This window comes from Meles meles, chromosome 9 (genome assembly GCF_922984935.1).
Source record: "Meles meles chromosome 9, mMelMel3.1 paternal haplotype, whole genome shotgun sequence".
Lineage (NCBI taxonomy): Eukaryota > Metazoa > Chordata > Mammalia > Carnivora > Mustelidae > Meles > Meles meles.
The window spans coordinates 38,969,363-38,986,549 of record NC_060074.1 but is presented as its reverse complement, the minus strand read 5'-3'; the positions used below and the strand labels follow the sequence as shown (position 1 = coordinate 38,986,549).

Below are 17,187 nucleotides of genomic sequence, written 5' to 3'. Positions count from 1 at the left end.
GTTGTTGGAGCCAGGATGGAGGCAGCATGCACCCCAAGCAGCAAGAGACCCCCCACTCACCCCACGTCCTTCCCAGGACCATGCTCAGCATCTCAGCTTCAGGCTGCCAGACTTTTGAACTATGCCTATGAGCTTCACCTCGATTTATTTTGTGCAGCCACTAGGTCCTATGGGATCAGAAAAGTTTATGGGAGTTGATATTGGGGTCTGGAAATGTTCACAATTTCTCCAAATAAATAAATGGTAATTGCTTCTTTGCTTTATGCCATTTTGGCTTACAAAATGTTTTCGTGGGGAAGGGGGTCATCTAGGTGGCTCAGTCGGTTAAGCAACTAACTTGATTTTGGCTCATGTCGTGTTCTCAGTGCCATGAGATCCAGCCCCTCATTGGGCTCCATGCTCAGTGTAGGGTCTGCTTGAGATTCTCCCCCCTCCCTCTTCTCCTCCCCCATTTGCTCTCTCTCTCTTTCTCTAATAAACAAATAAAATCTTTAAAAAAAAAAATGAGACACGTGGTGGCTCAGTTGGTTAAGGGTCTGCCTTTGGCTCAGGTCATGATCCCAGGTCCTGGATTTGAGGCCCACATCGGGCTCCTTGCTCAGGGAGGAGCCTGTTTCTCCCTCTGCCTGCCATTCCCCACTGCTCTCTTTCTCTCTGACAAATAAACAAATAAAATCTTTAAAAAAAAAAAACTCTCGTAGGAACACTTTGATTTCAGATAGCAGGATAAACCTGCACATGTGTGCCCACCAGTGTGGATCTAAGAGTTGGAGACCCATCAATATCCAAAACACACCAAGAAGTCTCTGAAGTCAGGGAGCTTACACAATCAGAGCCCCTGACACTAACCTAGCAGTCAGTAGACAGATGGTATTTTTCTCCCTTCCTCCCTCTCTCTCCAGACACCAAAGGTCAATATGATGTCTATAAACCACAAAAAGCAAACAGCGATCTATATGTTGCTAAGCATGTGATTCATTGTGAATGCTATTTCCCAGAATTTGAGAGGATTTTGTCTCTGATCTCTTGGTTTTGCATTTATTCTTGAAATACCTGAAGCTATTTGATTTGCTTTGCTTTAAAGATTTCTTTCCTTCTTTATTTGTCAGAGAGAGAGAGGAAGAGAGAGAGAGGAAACAAGAGAGAGCCACCCGGGCATTCTTGAGACTATTTTAATGTTACATTATTGAATTTATTAAGTTTTTCAAAAATTAATTTACCTGTGTATCACTTTAACGTTATTAAAGCTTGTAAGTCAACAGTAGTTGCCAAGATAGTGAATTGTGCGTTTTGCTGGCAGGAAATCCTCTATACTATAGTCAATGGATTTCTTTCTTGCACAGTTAAAATAATGGACCCATCCCAAGCAACAGCACACACGCTTTCTGCCTCAGCAGACCCCACCTGGCTTTAACCATAAACCAAATGTTTTATCAGTACATTCTTCGCAAACCTGAAATCAGCAGATTCCATGAAGCTCTTTAGCTTTCTCTCTCTGACTCAGCATTGGGGATTATTGTAAACTTTCTGTCAGATTTAATTCTGTTTCCCCCAATTAAGGTACAATGTAATTATAGCTATTCTTATTAACCTTTTTTACAGGCTGTTATTTGTTCCACTGGATGAAAAAGAACCCGCTTAGTTTTGAAATCCACATATAATATACATTGCTTGTCAAGTACTTTTATCTGTAGTAGGTACCTTTGAGTAATATAAATTATACTTGATTATATATGTCATGCAAAGTCGATTCTCTTTATCTGAAAACTGTGATTTATAATTGAAAGTAAAACCCATGGAATGTCTTAACTTTTGCCTACTCTGTAAATTTTTACTTAGCACATAGTTGATTATTAACTTGGACTTTTACTTAACTATTATATAATTGATTTCTCTCAGTTTTCAGAAGCCTGTTTATTTACAAAGTTTCTTTGGCAGGGATATAAACCTCCGACCATAGCAGAGTCTATTACCATATGGATAGACTAACATTTTTCCATAGGAAAATCCATTTATGCCAAGTTATTAAAGTTCTTGATTATTTTCATTAGCATTTGTATTTGCCTTTTAAAAATGGCATAGAGGGGCGCCTGGGTGGCTCAGTGGATTAAGCCGCTGCCTTCGGCTCAGGTCATGATCTCAGCGTCCTGGGATCGAGCCCCGCATCGGGCTCTCTGCTCTGCAGGGAGCCTGCTTCCTCCTCTCTCTCTGCCTGCCTCTCTGCCTACTTGTGATCTCTCTCTCTCTCTCTGTCAAATAAATAAATAAAATCTTTAAAAAAAAAAAAAAAATAAATAAATAAATAAATAAAAATGGCATAGAATTTTGAATCATATTTATAGAGCAAATGGCTATGTCAATATTTATCTTTGTGATAATCTTAAAATATGACCATTATGTTTATCTGTTTATTTAATGCACTTATTCCCAAATAAGAAGCATATTATTATTATTAATGTTATTTGGCAAACATTATTTATAACTATATTTTGTATTTTTCAATAGAAATTTCATTGTAAGTATTGGTGAAAAAATTATTAATGTTGAAAACCTCAGCTGTTATCATTCAACCACTTTTGAAAGATCAAAAAAATGAATAATCAGAATTTTAAAATTCATGTCCATATCCCATTTTCTCCATTCATACATTCACTCATTCATTCATTCATTCATTCAATAACTATGTATCATGTACCCACCTAGTGTCAAGCACTGTGCTAAATGCTGAGCCTGCATAGATGAATGAGATATGGGTTCTGTTTTTAAAAAACTTACTTCATTGGAGGAGGAAGAAATATATATATTTTTTTCTTTCTTTCTTTCTTTACAATTTTGAGAGCTTGTTTCTTCTAACAATTAGACCAAAATGAACTCAGAATCTAGTGTATTACCCCATTCTGTTCACCTGTCTGATTATATTCTTTCTCTCTCTCTTTTTTTTCTTTTCAGTTTCTGGTCTCTTCCAATTTGTTTAGTGTATATTTCTCTGGGGTCATTGTTACTATTTTAGCATTTTGTTCTCTTGTTCATTTATTCTTCTCTGGACAGAATGACAAGATGGAAAAACTCATCCCAAAAAAAGAGAACAAGAGGCAACCCTGTCTGCCAGGGACATAATCAGCATGAATATAAGTAAGATGTTGGAATTAGAGTTCAGAATAATGATTATAAAGATACAAACTGGGCTTGAAAAAAGGATAGATGCACTAGATAATCCCTTTCTGGAGAAATAAAAAAACTAAAATCTAATCAAGTTGAAATCAAAAGATATTAGTGAGATGCAATAAAAAATGGAGGCTCTAACTTCTAGGATAATTGAGGCAGAAGAGAGAATTAGTGATAAAGAAGACCAAATGATGCAAGAATAAATAAGCTGGGAAAAAGAGAGATAAACAACTACTGGATCACGAGGGAAGAATTCAAGAGATAAGTGATACTATAAAGTGAAACAATATTAGAATAATTGGGGTCCCAGAAGAAGAGGAAAGAGTGGAGCAGAAGGTATATTGGAGCAAATTATAGCAGAGAACTTCCCTAATCTGGGGAAGGAAACAGGCACTCAAGCCCAGGAGGCACAGAGAATTCCCCCCTTAAAAGCGATAAAAATAGGTCAACACCTCAACATACAATAGTGAATCTTGGAAATCTCAAAGACAAAGAGAAAATCCTGAAAGCATCTCAGGACAAGAGGTCCCTAACCTACAAGGGTAGAAACATAAGACTGGCAGCAGACCTAGCCACAAAGACCTGGCAGGCCAGAAAGGACTAGCATAATATATTCATATATATTGAGAAAAATATGCAGCCAGGGATACTTTATCCAGCAAGGCAATCATTTAGAATGGAAGGAGAGATAAAGAGCTTCCAGGATAAACAGAAACTAAAAGAATTTATGATCACTAAGCCAGCCCTGCAAGAAATGTTAAAGGGTTAGAAAAAGGTGATTTTTTTTTTCCTCTGTATCCAGATAAGAGAATCTGGGGAAGTTATTCTTTTTCTTGCATAAAAAACCCAGGTGAGAGATAGGGGTACAATTGTTGATGTACCTATCCCAGTGGTATGTACCCACAAATATATATTTGTGCCACTCTGATCTTGTGAGACTTATTTCCATACTCAAATAACCTTCCAATAAAATTATAAATTTTTTACCTTCCTTTTCACCACCTCTTGGCCACTTAAACTATCTGCATCCATGGGCTCAGGCTCCCACTAAGTCCACTAAAGAATCAGGCTTACATCATGGTTATTGCCATTGTTATTGCCAATGTTACCTAACCTGAGCATCTACCTTGTTTCAGATTTTCAGATTGCCCTGATCTTAAAAGTGTGGTTGTCACTTAGTCTATGTCTTGAATTCCTAAATGTCTGGTCACAAAACGTTGAATATTACTTCTGGATGATCCAGGACTGGAGCTACATGAGGACATTTGCTCTTCCAGAGTTGTTAGAGTGGTACCATGCAAATCCTTACCTGGACCCCAAAGAAATCTGACCTGGTCAGAAGCTAAGTGTTCTTACTGAAGGAAGAACAGACTTCAGACAGAAAACCATTGGTAATAAAAAGAGATGAGCCAAAAATGAGTGGGACCTGTAGGGGACTTCAGTTTGTGTGACCAGAGCAGTAAGAATTCATATAACCAAGAAGGGATGTGTTATCTCTATGGTCCTCCCAAAAATTATGCATCCTATTTTAACACTTGGAGATGGTTTGCTTGTAAGATTAAGATGCCTCTTTATATAACATCAGGAGGTGACTAATTTGATCCTGGAAATGTAATCTATGGAAACTACTGAGTGTACTTACAGGTTCAACAGAAAGATATTAAAATAACAGCTGAAAATAGAAGGATGCTTGTTCCCTTGGAAGCAATGAAAAGCAAATAGTAAGATGTTAATAATGTATCACCATTGAAGAAGCAATGAGGCCCCAATTAATGTAATATCCTGATCTACTTAATAAGCCTATCCCACAAGCTGAGAGATACTCAGCCACAGTATTATTATTTTTTTCTGCTGTGTGATAGAGTTGTGTGAGGTGTCTATAGTTAGTTAAATGGAGAAGTAAGGCATTTGTGGAGCTCAAAATCTTTTAGGGAAGATAGATGTCTAAGCAAATAGTTTCAATTCTATGATTTAAGTGCTTTAATTCAAAGTGCCATGGAAATCAGAGGAGGGAGTCTAATCTTCCTAGAAGAGTCAGAGAAAACTTCTCATTGGGAAAATGCTCTAAAAAATAAGGAACATTCATCCATCCAGCTAGCCAGTCTCCTATTCATCCATTTATTAGGTATGTATTGAGTACCTCTGACTGTTCTAGATGCTGTGGATGCCCAATGAACAAGACAAACCAAGTCCTTCTTTGAGTGAGTTTGCCATTCTGGTGGGGTACAGATGATATTACCAAAAGAAACACAGAATGGCTCCTTAAAACCACCCAATATCAACCTTCAGACCTAATTTCCTCTCCCACAGGTATTTTCCTACTGAGACCAGAGTGCCTTGACCACTTAAACTGGAATATTTCCATCCTTTGTTTAAGTATAGTTCTCAACATGAAACCAAAATACCAATTGACTGTTTACCATTACAGTGGGATAATTCCAGGAGTGCATGATTAGATAAAATGAGGTTTCTGAAAATGCAGAGTAGAGAATCAATTTCAAGCAGAAATAAAAGTGAGAAACATGAGAACTCCTTACCTTACATTACCAGTGGAGGTCTTTTATGCCAGTGGAAAATAGGTTCTCTTTTCTAGGAAAAAAGTATATGGAAGAGCAGCAGGAGATTCTCCGAGACTCCTGGGTAGAACTCCCAATAGCCAGCATCTAATGGAAGTGAATCAAGCGAAGTCTCTTACTTCACACTCTCCCAGGCTCCTGAGTCTTCAGACCTAGGGCCCCTTCTGTGCTGGCTGCAACAAGTGTCACCCTATGATTCCCAGTACAGAGAGCTGCAGGACCTCAGAGAAAGCGGGGATTTTTTGTGGTAACCACTTCCTGAAAGAACACTCCACGTCTTCTGTCCAAGAGGCAAATGGAGGAACCCAAGGCCTCCCCTCTTTCACCCCTTCTGGGGTTGGGACCCACTTCATGGTTTTTGAAGGTGACAAGAGAAAGCGTTTCTAGAGAAAGCTAAAAAGCTTTCTTCCCCAGCATAAGGGAAACATTCAAGCCACTGGAAGCAGCAGTTTTGAGCCAGACTAGCTTTCAAAAATCTGATGTTACATCTATAGAAATGACCACAATTTCGTAACAGAGGCAAGAGAACTGCAGTTAGAAGCTTCTGCAAGGCACAGTTGGTTCCATTCTGAAAATTCATATTTCCTGTTTGCCAACATGTCTGCTTTAAGTCTCTCGAGCTGCTAATTACACTGCAAGTGTTACACACCGAGTTCTCCTCATATTTATAGCCTCATTTCTTTTTAAAGTTATTCAAGTAATATGTTTGTTGTCAAAAACATAAAATAACAGATAGGCATAACTAAGAAAAATCAAAATCCCCCATAACTCCACTTGAATATAAGCACTGTTGGCACTTTGCAGTACATCCTTCCAGCCTTTTTTCTGTGGTGAGAATGAGCTTCTCAACATCCATTCCACCCCATCCCATTGCAGAACATCCATGCAGATTTCTTGAGATTTATCCCATATCTACCTCCATTATGGAGCCTGATTTGGCTAAACTAAATTACAATAATCCTAGGCTCTTGCCACGGTGTTTGTTTCAGGGATCAGCACCTAATCCAGACCTAAGCCAATCAATACAAAATGTTCCTTTGACCACCGGGAAAGTCACATAATCAAGATGGTCCAATCAGAGCAAAGCCGAGGACTCCCCCAAAAGGCCAAGGGAGAGACACTCATCCCTTCTCTGTGTTTGGACAACAGGAAGCTGCTGGTCGCCAGCTTTTGTCGGGGGCGGGGGTAAAATATAGGAGACAGGGCGCCTGGGTGATGCAGTGGGTTAAGTCTCTGCCTTCAGGTCAGGTCATGATCTCAGAGTCCTGGGATCGAGCCCTACATCGGGCTCTCTGCTCAGGGTGGAGCCTGCTTCCCCCTCTGTCTCTGCCTGACTCTCTGCCTACTTGTGAGCTCTCTCTCTCTCTGTGTCAAATAAATAAATAAAATCTTTTTAAAAAACTAAAAAAATAGGAGAAAAATCTTTGCAACCTTAGGTTAGGCAGATGTTGATTATATAGGATACAAAAAAGTTGAAACCACAAAATAAAAAGTGTATAGTTTTTTCCATACTTAAAACTCCTACTTTTGAACTCTTATAACTTAATTAAAAGATAATAACACAGATTTTTAAAGAGCACAGAATTTGAATAGACATTTCTCCAAAGAAGACATACAAATTGCCAAGAAGACATGAAAAGATGCTTATCATCACTCTTCATTCAGGAAACATAAATTAAAACCACAATGAAATACCATTTCATATCCACTAGGAGAGTTTGCATCAAAGGGAGGGAAAATAACTAGTGCTGGAGATGACGTGGAGATATTGGAACCCTCATACATAGCTGGTGGGGTGTAAAATGATATAGCTGCTTTGGAAAACAACTGGCAGTTTCTCAAAACATAAACATAGAATCACCATATGTCCCAGCAATTTCCATGTCAGGTATATACCCCCCAAAATGAAAACATATGTCCATACAAAAACATTTGGTTTGTACAAAACGTTCAGAGCAGTTAATAAAAAAAAATTTTTTTTTTAATGTTCAGAGCAGCATTGTGCCTAATAGCCAAAAAGTGAAACAACCCATATCCATCAACTGATAAACAGATAAATAAAATGGAGTTTATCCATATGGTAGAATATTATTCAGCCATGAAAAGTAATGACACATATTACAACATGCATGACTGCATTACGTTAAGTGAAAGAAACCAGAAACAAAGCAAACCTACATATTATATGATTCCATTGACATGAAATGTCCAGAATAGGCAAATCTGCAGAGACAAAAAGTAGGTGAGTGGTTCCCAGGGCCTCAGGGGAAATGGGAATGACTGCTAATGGGTATAGAGTTTCTTTTTGGGGAGATGAAAATGTTCTAGAATTGGATAGTGTTGGTGGCCACACAACTTTGGAAAACAGTTTGGCAGTTTCTTAAAAAGTTTATACAGTTACCACATGACCCACTCCTAGGTATTTACCCAAGACAAACAACAACATATGTTCACACAAAATCTATATACAAATGTTCATAGCAGAATTATACAAAATAGCCCAAAGGTGGAAACATTCCAAATGCCCATTAACTGGTGAATAGATAAACAAATCTTGGTATATTTACACCAAGAATACCGTTCAGCAATAAAAAGAAATAGTTAAACTACACTTATACACACTGACACAAAATATGGGTAAACCTCAAAAGCATTATGCCAAGGGAAAGAAACCAAACGCAAAAAAGATACCAAATGCATAATTCATTTCTACATGCTATTCTGGAAAATCCAAAACTGTAGAGACAGAAATCAGATCAGTGGTTGCCAAGAGTTAGGGGTGGAAAAGGGACAGCTACAGGGGGGCAGAAGGGAACTTTTTTGTTTTGAAGGAATTGTTCTGTCCTGAATGATACAATGGTAAACATTTGTTGAAACTCAAAGAACAGTGGCTCCTGGGTAGCTCTGTTGGTTAAACCTCCAACTCTTGATTTTAGCTCGGGTCATGATCCCAGGGTTGTGAGACTGAGCCCCACGTTAGGCTCTGTGCGGCACATGGAGCCTGCTTAAGATTCTCTCTTGAGGGGCGCCTGGGTGGCTCAGTGGGTTAAAGCCTCTGCCTTCGGCTCAGGTCATGATCCCAGGGTCCTGGGATCGAGCCCCACAATGGGCTCTCTGCTCCGCAGAGAGCCTGCTTCCTCCTCTCTCTCTGCCTGCCTCTCTGCCTAGTTGTGATTTCTCTCTGTCAAATAAATAAAATTAAAAAAAAAAAAAAAAGATTCTCTCTTGATGGGCCCCTGGGTGGCTCAGTGGGTTAAAGCCTCTGCCTTTGGCCCAGGTCATGATCCTGGGGTCCTAGGATTGAGCCCCACATCAGGCTCTCTGCTTAGCAGGAAGCCTGCTTCCCCCTCTCTCCGTCTCTGCCTGCCTCTCTGCCTGATTGTGATCTCTGTCTGTCAAATAAATAAGTAAAATCTTTAAAAAAAAAAAAAGATTCTCTCTCGCCCTCTCTCTTTGCCCTTCCCTTTGCTCTCCCTCCCTCTCTCAAAAACAAACAACGAAAAACAAAAATCAAAACAAAACAAAACAAAAAATGAAAAAACTCTCAAACAACTATAGGATCCAAAGGGTGATTTTTTTTTTTTACTGTGTGTAAATTATACCCCAGTAAATCCAATTAAAAATAAGCTACATTATCCTAATCCATCCTCTCCCTACAAAAAATATAAAAATTTAAAAAAATATATGTATATATATATGTATATATATTCAGGAACTTTTTTTTTTAATGTGGGAAGAGTCCTATAAAGAGGAAGGAAAGCCAAGTACATTCACTTCCTCAAAAATGTACATCCTCTATTTTCCAAAACACAATTAAACATCTACGAATATCCACACATCACCAGCTTTGTAAAAACTCTTAATTAAACCACTCACCTTTTTGAGAAAGAAATCAGCTTGGCTAAGACTGTCTCTCCCTGCCCCTCTCACCTGGTCACACTTGTTTTCAGCTGGCAACCTTGATGCAAGCTGGGAGAATGTTTGGTTTGGTTTCAAGTGTTTTCACTTCCTCTAAAAGGAGGTTACTATGGGCAACAGAGAATGATAAAATTGGATCCAATCTGCCCACATGAAAGGTGCAGTGGGCAGAATCCACACTCTGCCCACACCCCCTAGGGTCTCTTTTCCATTCCCCCTGGTTGTACACTTTCCCTCCCAGCAGCCAGCACCAGTGGGTTAAAGCCTCTGCCTTTGGCCCAGGTCATGATCCTGGGGTCCTAGGATCTGGGTCCTCAGGCCCAGATCCACCTTGCTGCTGCATTTGGTAAACCAGTCACCCTGGAAAGAATTCACCCCGCTGGCAGCAGCCCCTACCTAGTGACTGGCAGATAGTCTACCTGCCTCTCAGCTCCTTTGCACCTGATGAAGACAACGCCAAGGTAATTTTACATCAGTGCTTCTCATACTGTTATGCTCGCATGAACTGGCTGGGGATTGAGTTCCAATGCGCATTCTGATGCAGGAGGTCTCTGAAGTTCCAGTTCCAACAAGCTCCTGGGTGATGCAATGCTGTGGTCCACAGATCCACTTTAAGCCCCAGGGTCTCTTGTCAGAGCTCCCTACAGGGTCTAGCCAAAAACAATAGGCATCCACACATCTTGGTGTGCTGGAGCAAGAGGAAATGCCTCAGGGACAAAATGTGGGTAAGGTCAGATGGATAAGATGTGGACCCACAGGCAGACTATAGAAGGGGCTCCTTTCCAGAACTTCCAGATACCTAAATCCTGGTATTTCAGAGGCACACCAGGATTTAGGAATTCAGCCAACATTCCCATAATAGAGGCGTATTTGTGGGCTGAAAAGCATAAGAAATTTCTGCCCCGCATCCCTGACCACTCAGAGGCAGTGAGTGGCAATGAGCTGTGGGGAAGGGGCGGTGCACCAGGGAAACTGGGGGCCGTGAGCCCACAGTGAGCCTGTGAAGGATACAGCTGTGTCTGACAGCAGGGGAGCCGAGGTGGGTTTTAGATGGTTTCAATTTTTTTTTGTTTTTTTTTAAGGAAAGAATGATTGTTGTTGGAAGGTAGACTGGTATGCCTTTAGGCTCTGTCAGAAGACTGTTTTGTTAGGCCATGTCACAGAGCACTTAAGGGTTGTTCATCAGGTTCATCCATAGGACAGCTCAGGAAGCAATTACCTGACCACATGTCAAGGTTATGAGGCTGGAAAATGTCCTCTCCTCTGGGCTCCTACAACACATTGAAACTACTGCTAGAACAGTTACTTCTCCCCTTGGTTGCCATTCAAAAAATATTTGCCAGGGGCGCCTGGGTGGCTCAGTGGATTAAGCCGCTGCCTTCGGCTCAGGTCATGATCTCAGGGTCCTGGGATCGAGTCCCGCATCGGGCTCTCTGCTCCGCGGGGAGCCTGCTTCCTCCTCTCTCTCTGCCTGCCTCTCTGCCTACTTGTGACCTCTCTCTCTGTCAAATAAATAAATAAAATCTTTAAAAAAAAAAAAAAAATTTGCCAAATGCCAACGTGTTTCAACCTGCATTTTAGGCCCTGGGGATCCAAGGATAATCAACACAGAAAAGTGTTCACAGAATTTATATGATAAGTGGGAAACATAAATGATAAGCACAACAACAAATACATACAAAATATATCAAATAACTGCCCCGTAGAGAATTAAAAAGAGGTGGAGCCAAAGCAGGGGACTTGGTAACCACTTCAGAATGAATGGTGAGGGAGGATGTCTCAGTCCATTCAGGCCGGTATATGTTGTTATACATAATATATATGTATGTGTGCGTGTATATATATATGTGTGTGTGTGTGTGCGTGCGCACGCACACATGTGTGTATATAAGCTGTGGGGGCTTATAAACAACAGAAAATTATTGCTCACAGTTCTGGAGGCTGGGAGGTCCAAGATCAAGGCTGCATCCAGCTCATTCATTGTCTGGTGAGAGCCAGCTTCCTGGATCATAGAAAGCCATCTTCTTTCTGTGTCCTTACATGGCAGAAGGCACAAGGAAGCTCTGTAGTCTCTTTCATAAGGATACTAATCCCATTCATGAGGGCTTTGTTCTCAAAACCTAAACATTTCTCAGAGTCTGCTACCTCCAAATACCAGCACACTAGAAAAATAGGTTCAACGTATGATTTTGGGGAGACATATTCAGTCTGTCACACAGGACCTCTCTGAGGAGGTGACATTTAAGCTGAGATTTGACCAACTTCAGCTATGTAACGAGGAGAAAGAACACAGCTGATGAAAGGACACATGTAGTACAAAGGCCCTGAGGCATGAATATACTTGGCAATTTCAAGGAAGTGAAGGATCAATGTCCCTACAACAGAACAGATAAGGAGAAGAATTATTTGAAAAGTATGGGAGAAGAGTCAGATCTGTATAAGCTAGAGTAAATTTAGCTAAAATTTAATTTAGTTTGATTTTTCCCCCCGTTTGGTAGCCAACATCCAATATGGATCCCAGTGATCTTAACCTCAATGAATCTTAACCCATGAATAAGCCTCTACACAATGACCTGGGGCTGGCTTGTATGAACAATAGAATACAAGAAGTGATGGTTGGTTCATGACTTCTAAAGGTAGGTAATAAAGACAATGCAGTTTCTGTCTTTGTCCTTGGATTAGCTTTGTAAGGACACCATATTGTAAGGACACTCCAACAGTCTCAAGGAGAGGCCCACATGGAGAGAAATAAACTTGCCAGCAGCAACTTGCCAGCCTCAGAAAGCCTTCTTCCCACCGCAGCCCCAGGCAACATCTGACTGACACACTCTGAGCTAGGGCCACCCAACCAGGCTACTCCAAAATATATGCTTTTTTCATAAACTGCTTGAGAGTAACTTGCAGGATACTTCACTTTTAAATACTTCAGCAGGCATCCCCCAATACTAGAGAACTTTGGCTACATAATCACAATTAACATTACTACATTAAAAAATTAGCAATAATTCCATAGTATCATCTAACATCCACTCCATATTCAGATTCCCCAGTGGTCCAACAAATATGTCCCTGGGACTTTGGACTCATTTTACTTGTGATAATTGTGATAATTATCTTATGCTAATTATCTTATGATAATTCATGAATAGGTTTTAAGCAAGAGATTGGCATGGTCTTATTTGCAACTTCAAAAGTTTTGTCTGACTTCTGGATAGAAAAGAGATTGGAGGAGCTAAGTTAATTTCTCGAGGCTGCTATTATAAATGAGCACAAACGTCAATGTATTTTATTTATTTATTTATTTATCTATCACAAATAGTAATTTATTTTCTCATGGCTCTGGGGGCCAGAAGAAGGAAATCAGTAGCGCTGAGCCAAAAATCATCTGCCTTTGCAGCTTCTGGTGGGCGTTGGCATTCCTTGGCTTATGGCTGTGTCACTTAGGACCTCTGCCTCTGTCTTCACCTTGCCTTCTTCTCTTCTGCATGTGCCAAAGCTCCCTCTGCCTCTCTCTTACAAAGACACTTTTGGCTGCATTTAGCACCCACCCTGATAATCCAGGATCATCTCTCCTCTCAGCATTCTTGACTTCATCATATCTGCAAAGACTCTTTTCCCAAATAAGGTAACACGTACAGATTCCAAAGAATAGGACCTGATGTCTTTAGGAAACCTTATTCAGCTTCCTCCAGGGACCCAGAATAGAACTGAGAGGACCATTGGCGGCCCCTACCCATGTCCAGGCAAGATGTCTATGTCTTGGAACAAGATGCTGTTGGTGGAGGGGTAGACAGATTTAGGGTAATTGCTAATAGATGTGATAGGGAGCAGTGGGAGCTCTGGGAGAAGTGCAAGAAATCAAAGAACCTCCCGGAGCCTGTCTAGTACTCCCACTAATCTCCGTTAACTGGTTATCAACTCCTTGAGAGCCCAAAGCCTTTCATTATGTCATTACCTCTGGGACCCAGGCTGAGGCTTTTCTTATGGTGGGTCTACACCATAATTTAACTGAATCGAAAAGAGATACAGGGGTCAGAACATCAATTAGCCTCTTTGCCGGACTTTTGCAATGTCTAGAAATGTCAGAAAAGTTCTGTTTGGGGGACACATGGGCGGCTCAGTCAGTTAAGCCTCTGACTTCAGCTCAGGTCCTGATCTCAGGGTCCTGGAATTGAGTCCCACATTGGGCTCCTTGCTCAGCAGGGAGTTTGCTTCTCCCTGTCTGCTGCTCCCCTGGCTTGTGCTGTCTCTCTCACTCTCCCTCTGATAAATAAATAAATAAATAAATAAATAAATAAAATATTTTTAGAAAAGAAAAGGTAGGGAAAGAAAAAGAAAAGCTCTGTTTGGCGTTGTTCTTTGAACGCCAGTGACCCAGTCTGAACCTCTCAAAAGAACCTTGTTCTTAAATTAGGGCTCCTGCTTCCCCTCTGTCTGACCTGGGTGGCTGCAGTAAGAAATCCAGAAATCTCTGAAAAAGATCTTTTACAAACTAAGCAAAAGCAACTTACTTTTTTTTTTCTTTTAAACTGTCTTCAGTATTGTTATATTTAAATTTGATTAATATGATATGACATAATGAAATTTAAATTCATCTGGTCTTACTGATTGTTTTAAGACCAACAGCTGACAAGCTTTGAACACATGTGATTTCCTGATAACTTTACCTTAGTATAAATGTGACTAAGGGTCTTCATCCATTTGTATACCTTAAACAAAGAAATCTAATGCACATGCACAAAAATCTTCTTTGAAACCAGTAAAAAAAAATGCTTACACCACAGCCATATTCTGTGAGGTACAAATGTGAAATACATTCTACTAACTTTCTAATGGTAATGAAATCAACTTTCAAAATACTGTCAATTATTAGATTTTATCTTAGGTCAACTAGTATTGCTTGCTTTCCTTAGCTCTTATTAAAATAACCCTAAAGAAATGAATATCTATTTTTACATATTTACTCATTTCAAGTATGGATACCTGGGGTGCCTGGGTGGCTCAGTCTGTTAAGTGTCCGACTCTTGATCTCACCTCAGGTCTTGATCTCAGGATCATGACTCAGGGTCATGAGTTCAAGTCCTGTGTTGGGCTCCACATTAGGTGTGGCATCTACTTAAAAAAAAAAAAATATATATATATATATATATATCCATATATAGATATATATCTATATATAAAAATATATAAATTATATAATAAATGTAATTTATTACATTTATATATATATATATAATAAATTACATTTATTATATAATTATAATTATATAAATTATATATAATATATATTATATATATATATTATATATATATATAATATATATATTATATATATATATAATATATATATATATAATATTATATAATAATATATAATATATATTATATATAATATATATATAATTATATAAATTACATTTATTATATAATTTATATTATAAATATATAACATATATAAATGTAATATATGTAAATATATATCCATAAAATATATATATATATATCCATATACATGGATACCAAAGAGATTTGCTACATTCAAGACCTACACAAGGTCTTCCAGTGTTTCCACAAAGCCTGGAAGGACAAAAAGCCTTAGAGGGATGTTTCTGCCTTTTCCAACCTCAGGCAAAATTTGACATGCCCACCAAGTGCCAGTCCCCTAAAACAGCTCCACCCAATCACAGAAGTGCACCAGGGAGGGAATGAAATCACTTTGGCCGGGATACAACTTCTGCAGGTTGCATGCAGATCAACATCCTGCTGCTTCGTATTTCCTTCCTACTCTTCCTGATCTTGGCTTTTCATCTCACCCCTCCTACCCGCCCTGGCTCCCCCTGGTCCTGAAGATCTATCGTGGACACAGCTTGACACCAGGACTACTGCATTCCCTCTCCAACACCAGGATCTGGGGGTTCAGGTTAGAGATACTTGGGTTTTCAGTTGGATCTCAGGATGGCTGTCTACATGGGGCAGGGTGTGGAGAGAGGAAGGAACAGGAATTAGGCATGAATCATTTGGCAGACGCTGAGGTCTACCACACGTCTGACCATGTCTAATGCACTAGGGATTCTGTGGGGAACTGACCATAATCTCTGCCCTCAAAGAGTTTACAGTTCAGTAAGGGGTGGGTAGAGATGGATGTACAAGTCACTCCGGGAACACAGGTCATAGGCACTCAATTCAGTATCAGGAGGGGAGAAAGTATGGGACTTGGGGATGGAGTTGCCAGATTTACTAAATAATAACACAAGATGCTCTGTTAAATTTGAATTTCAGTTAAAAAGCAAATAATTATTTGGGGTATGCATATCCCATGAAATATTTGGGGCAAAATTACAGTAAAAAAAAAGTGTTCATTGTTTATCTGAAATTCAAATGTAACTGGTCAGCTTATGTTTTTATTTCAACCTCCAAAAACTGATTTGACTCAACCTATAAGACTGAATCCCCAAATTTTCAAGGGTAGACCTTGCAAGTGGGCAGAAAAGAGGCAAATACTTATGTCATGCAGTTTGAAAGATAATTCTAAAGCCCCTTTTTTTCTCACTTTCATCTATCTGTAAAGGTGTTTGTAATTCTACCATTAAAAATTAGCTCTTTGGGGTTATCTGACTTTTTTGTTTTCTAGTGAAGTAGTAGAAAAAGGAAAATCAAGAAAGCTACTGCAGTTTAACATAAGAAGGAACCTTCTAGAATTAAAGAACTGGTGAGTATTAGGAAGTGAGCTGTCATAGAAGATGTTCAAGAATTGGTCAAATGTAAGGGAGGTAAACAGGGGTCAGTTGGGTCAGGTGTTGGCAAGTTTTCTCTGTAAAGGAGTAAATAATCAATATCTTTGGCTTTGGGAGTCACGTGTTCTCTGTCACAACTGCTCAAATCTACCATTGTTGCCATTTTGTAGCACAAAAAAATGTATAAATGCATGGGTCTTGTATTCCAATAAAAGTTAATTTTCCAAAACTGGGTGTCAAAGTAGATTGGGCCCAATTTGCTGACCCTTGGCTTCGATAATCTCCGACATCTTGTTAAAGCCTCAGATTCTCTGATAAGTTAAAACTTTCAAAATGCCAACACCCCCAACAGTGGTCCCTTAACAGTACAAACTGTTGATCCTGGAATGAGTTTTCAATTCAGGCCTCTGAGAAAATATATGGGTGGACCCCAGGGATGGTCAAGAAGATGTCAGTATGCAGAGGAGGAGCAAGAGTTGAGGAAAAGTGGCCCTGTTGGCCTTCAGAGTGTAGATGACTGGAAATCAGAGATGACCCCTACATGGTCATCTCCCTACCACTCCACTCCCACCAGCAGATAGAGACCAGGAAGAAGTGGGGGGGGGGGGGGGGTGATACTTGTTTCAACCACCCACATATTGAAATGAATGACATCAATGAATGTTCACAGCAAGAGTGGAGGAAAGGCCACTTCATCAGCCCAGTGGTGAAGCTAACCCAGTGGATTGGATTATAAACCAACACCAATCAGTTCCCAGAGTAGGAGTCTTTGTTCAACAAGGAGATCCTGTTCT

At 39.7% G+C, this 17,187-nt stretch overlaps 1 protein-coding gene across 5 annotated transcripts in view; it reads right to left on the bottom strand.

The window, feature by feature from the left end:
* LOC123951121 (probable G-protein coupled receptor 148) overlaps nucleotides 1-17,187 on the bottom strand; it is a 51,597-nt gene that overhangs the window by 11,724 nt on the left and 22,686 nt on the right. For 2 of the 5 annotated variants that reach the window (XM_046019796.1, XM_046019794.1), the window contains exon 1: nucleotides 5,703-5,893. The exons of 1 other annotated variant lie outside the window; for it this stretch is intronic. The gene's annotated coding sequence lies outside the window, so the exon portion shown is untranslated. Of the gene's footprint in view, nucleotides 1-1,591; nucleotides 1,716-5,702; nucleotides 5,894-17,187 lie in introns of those variants that run through there. 2 more of the 5 variants (XM_046019797.1, XM_046019798.1) reach the window with 2 other exon arrangements.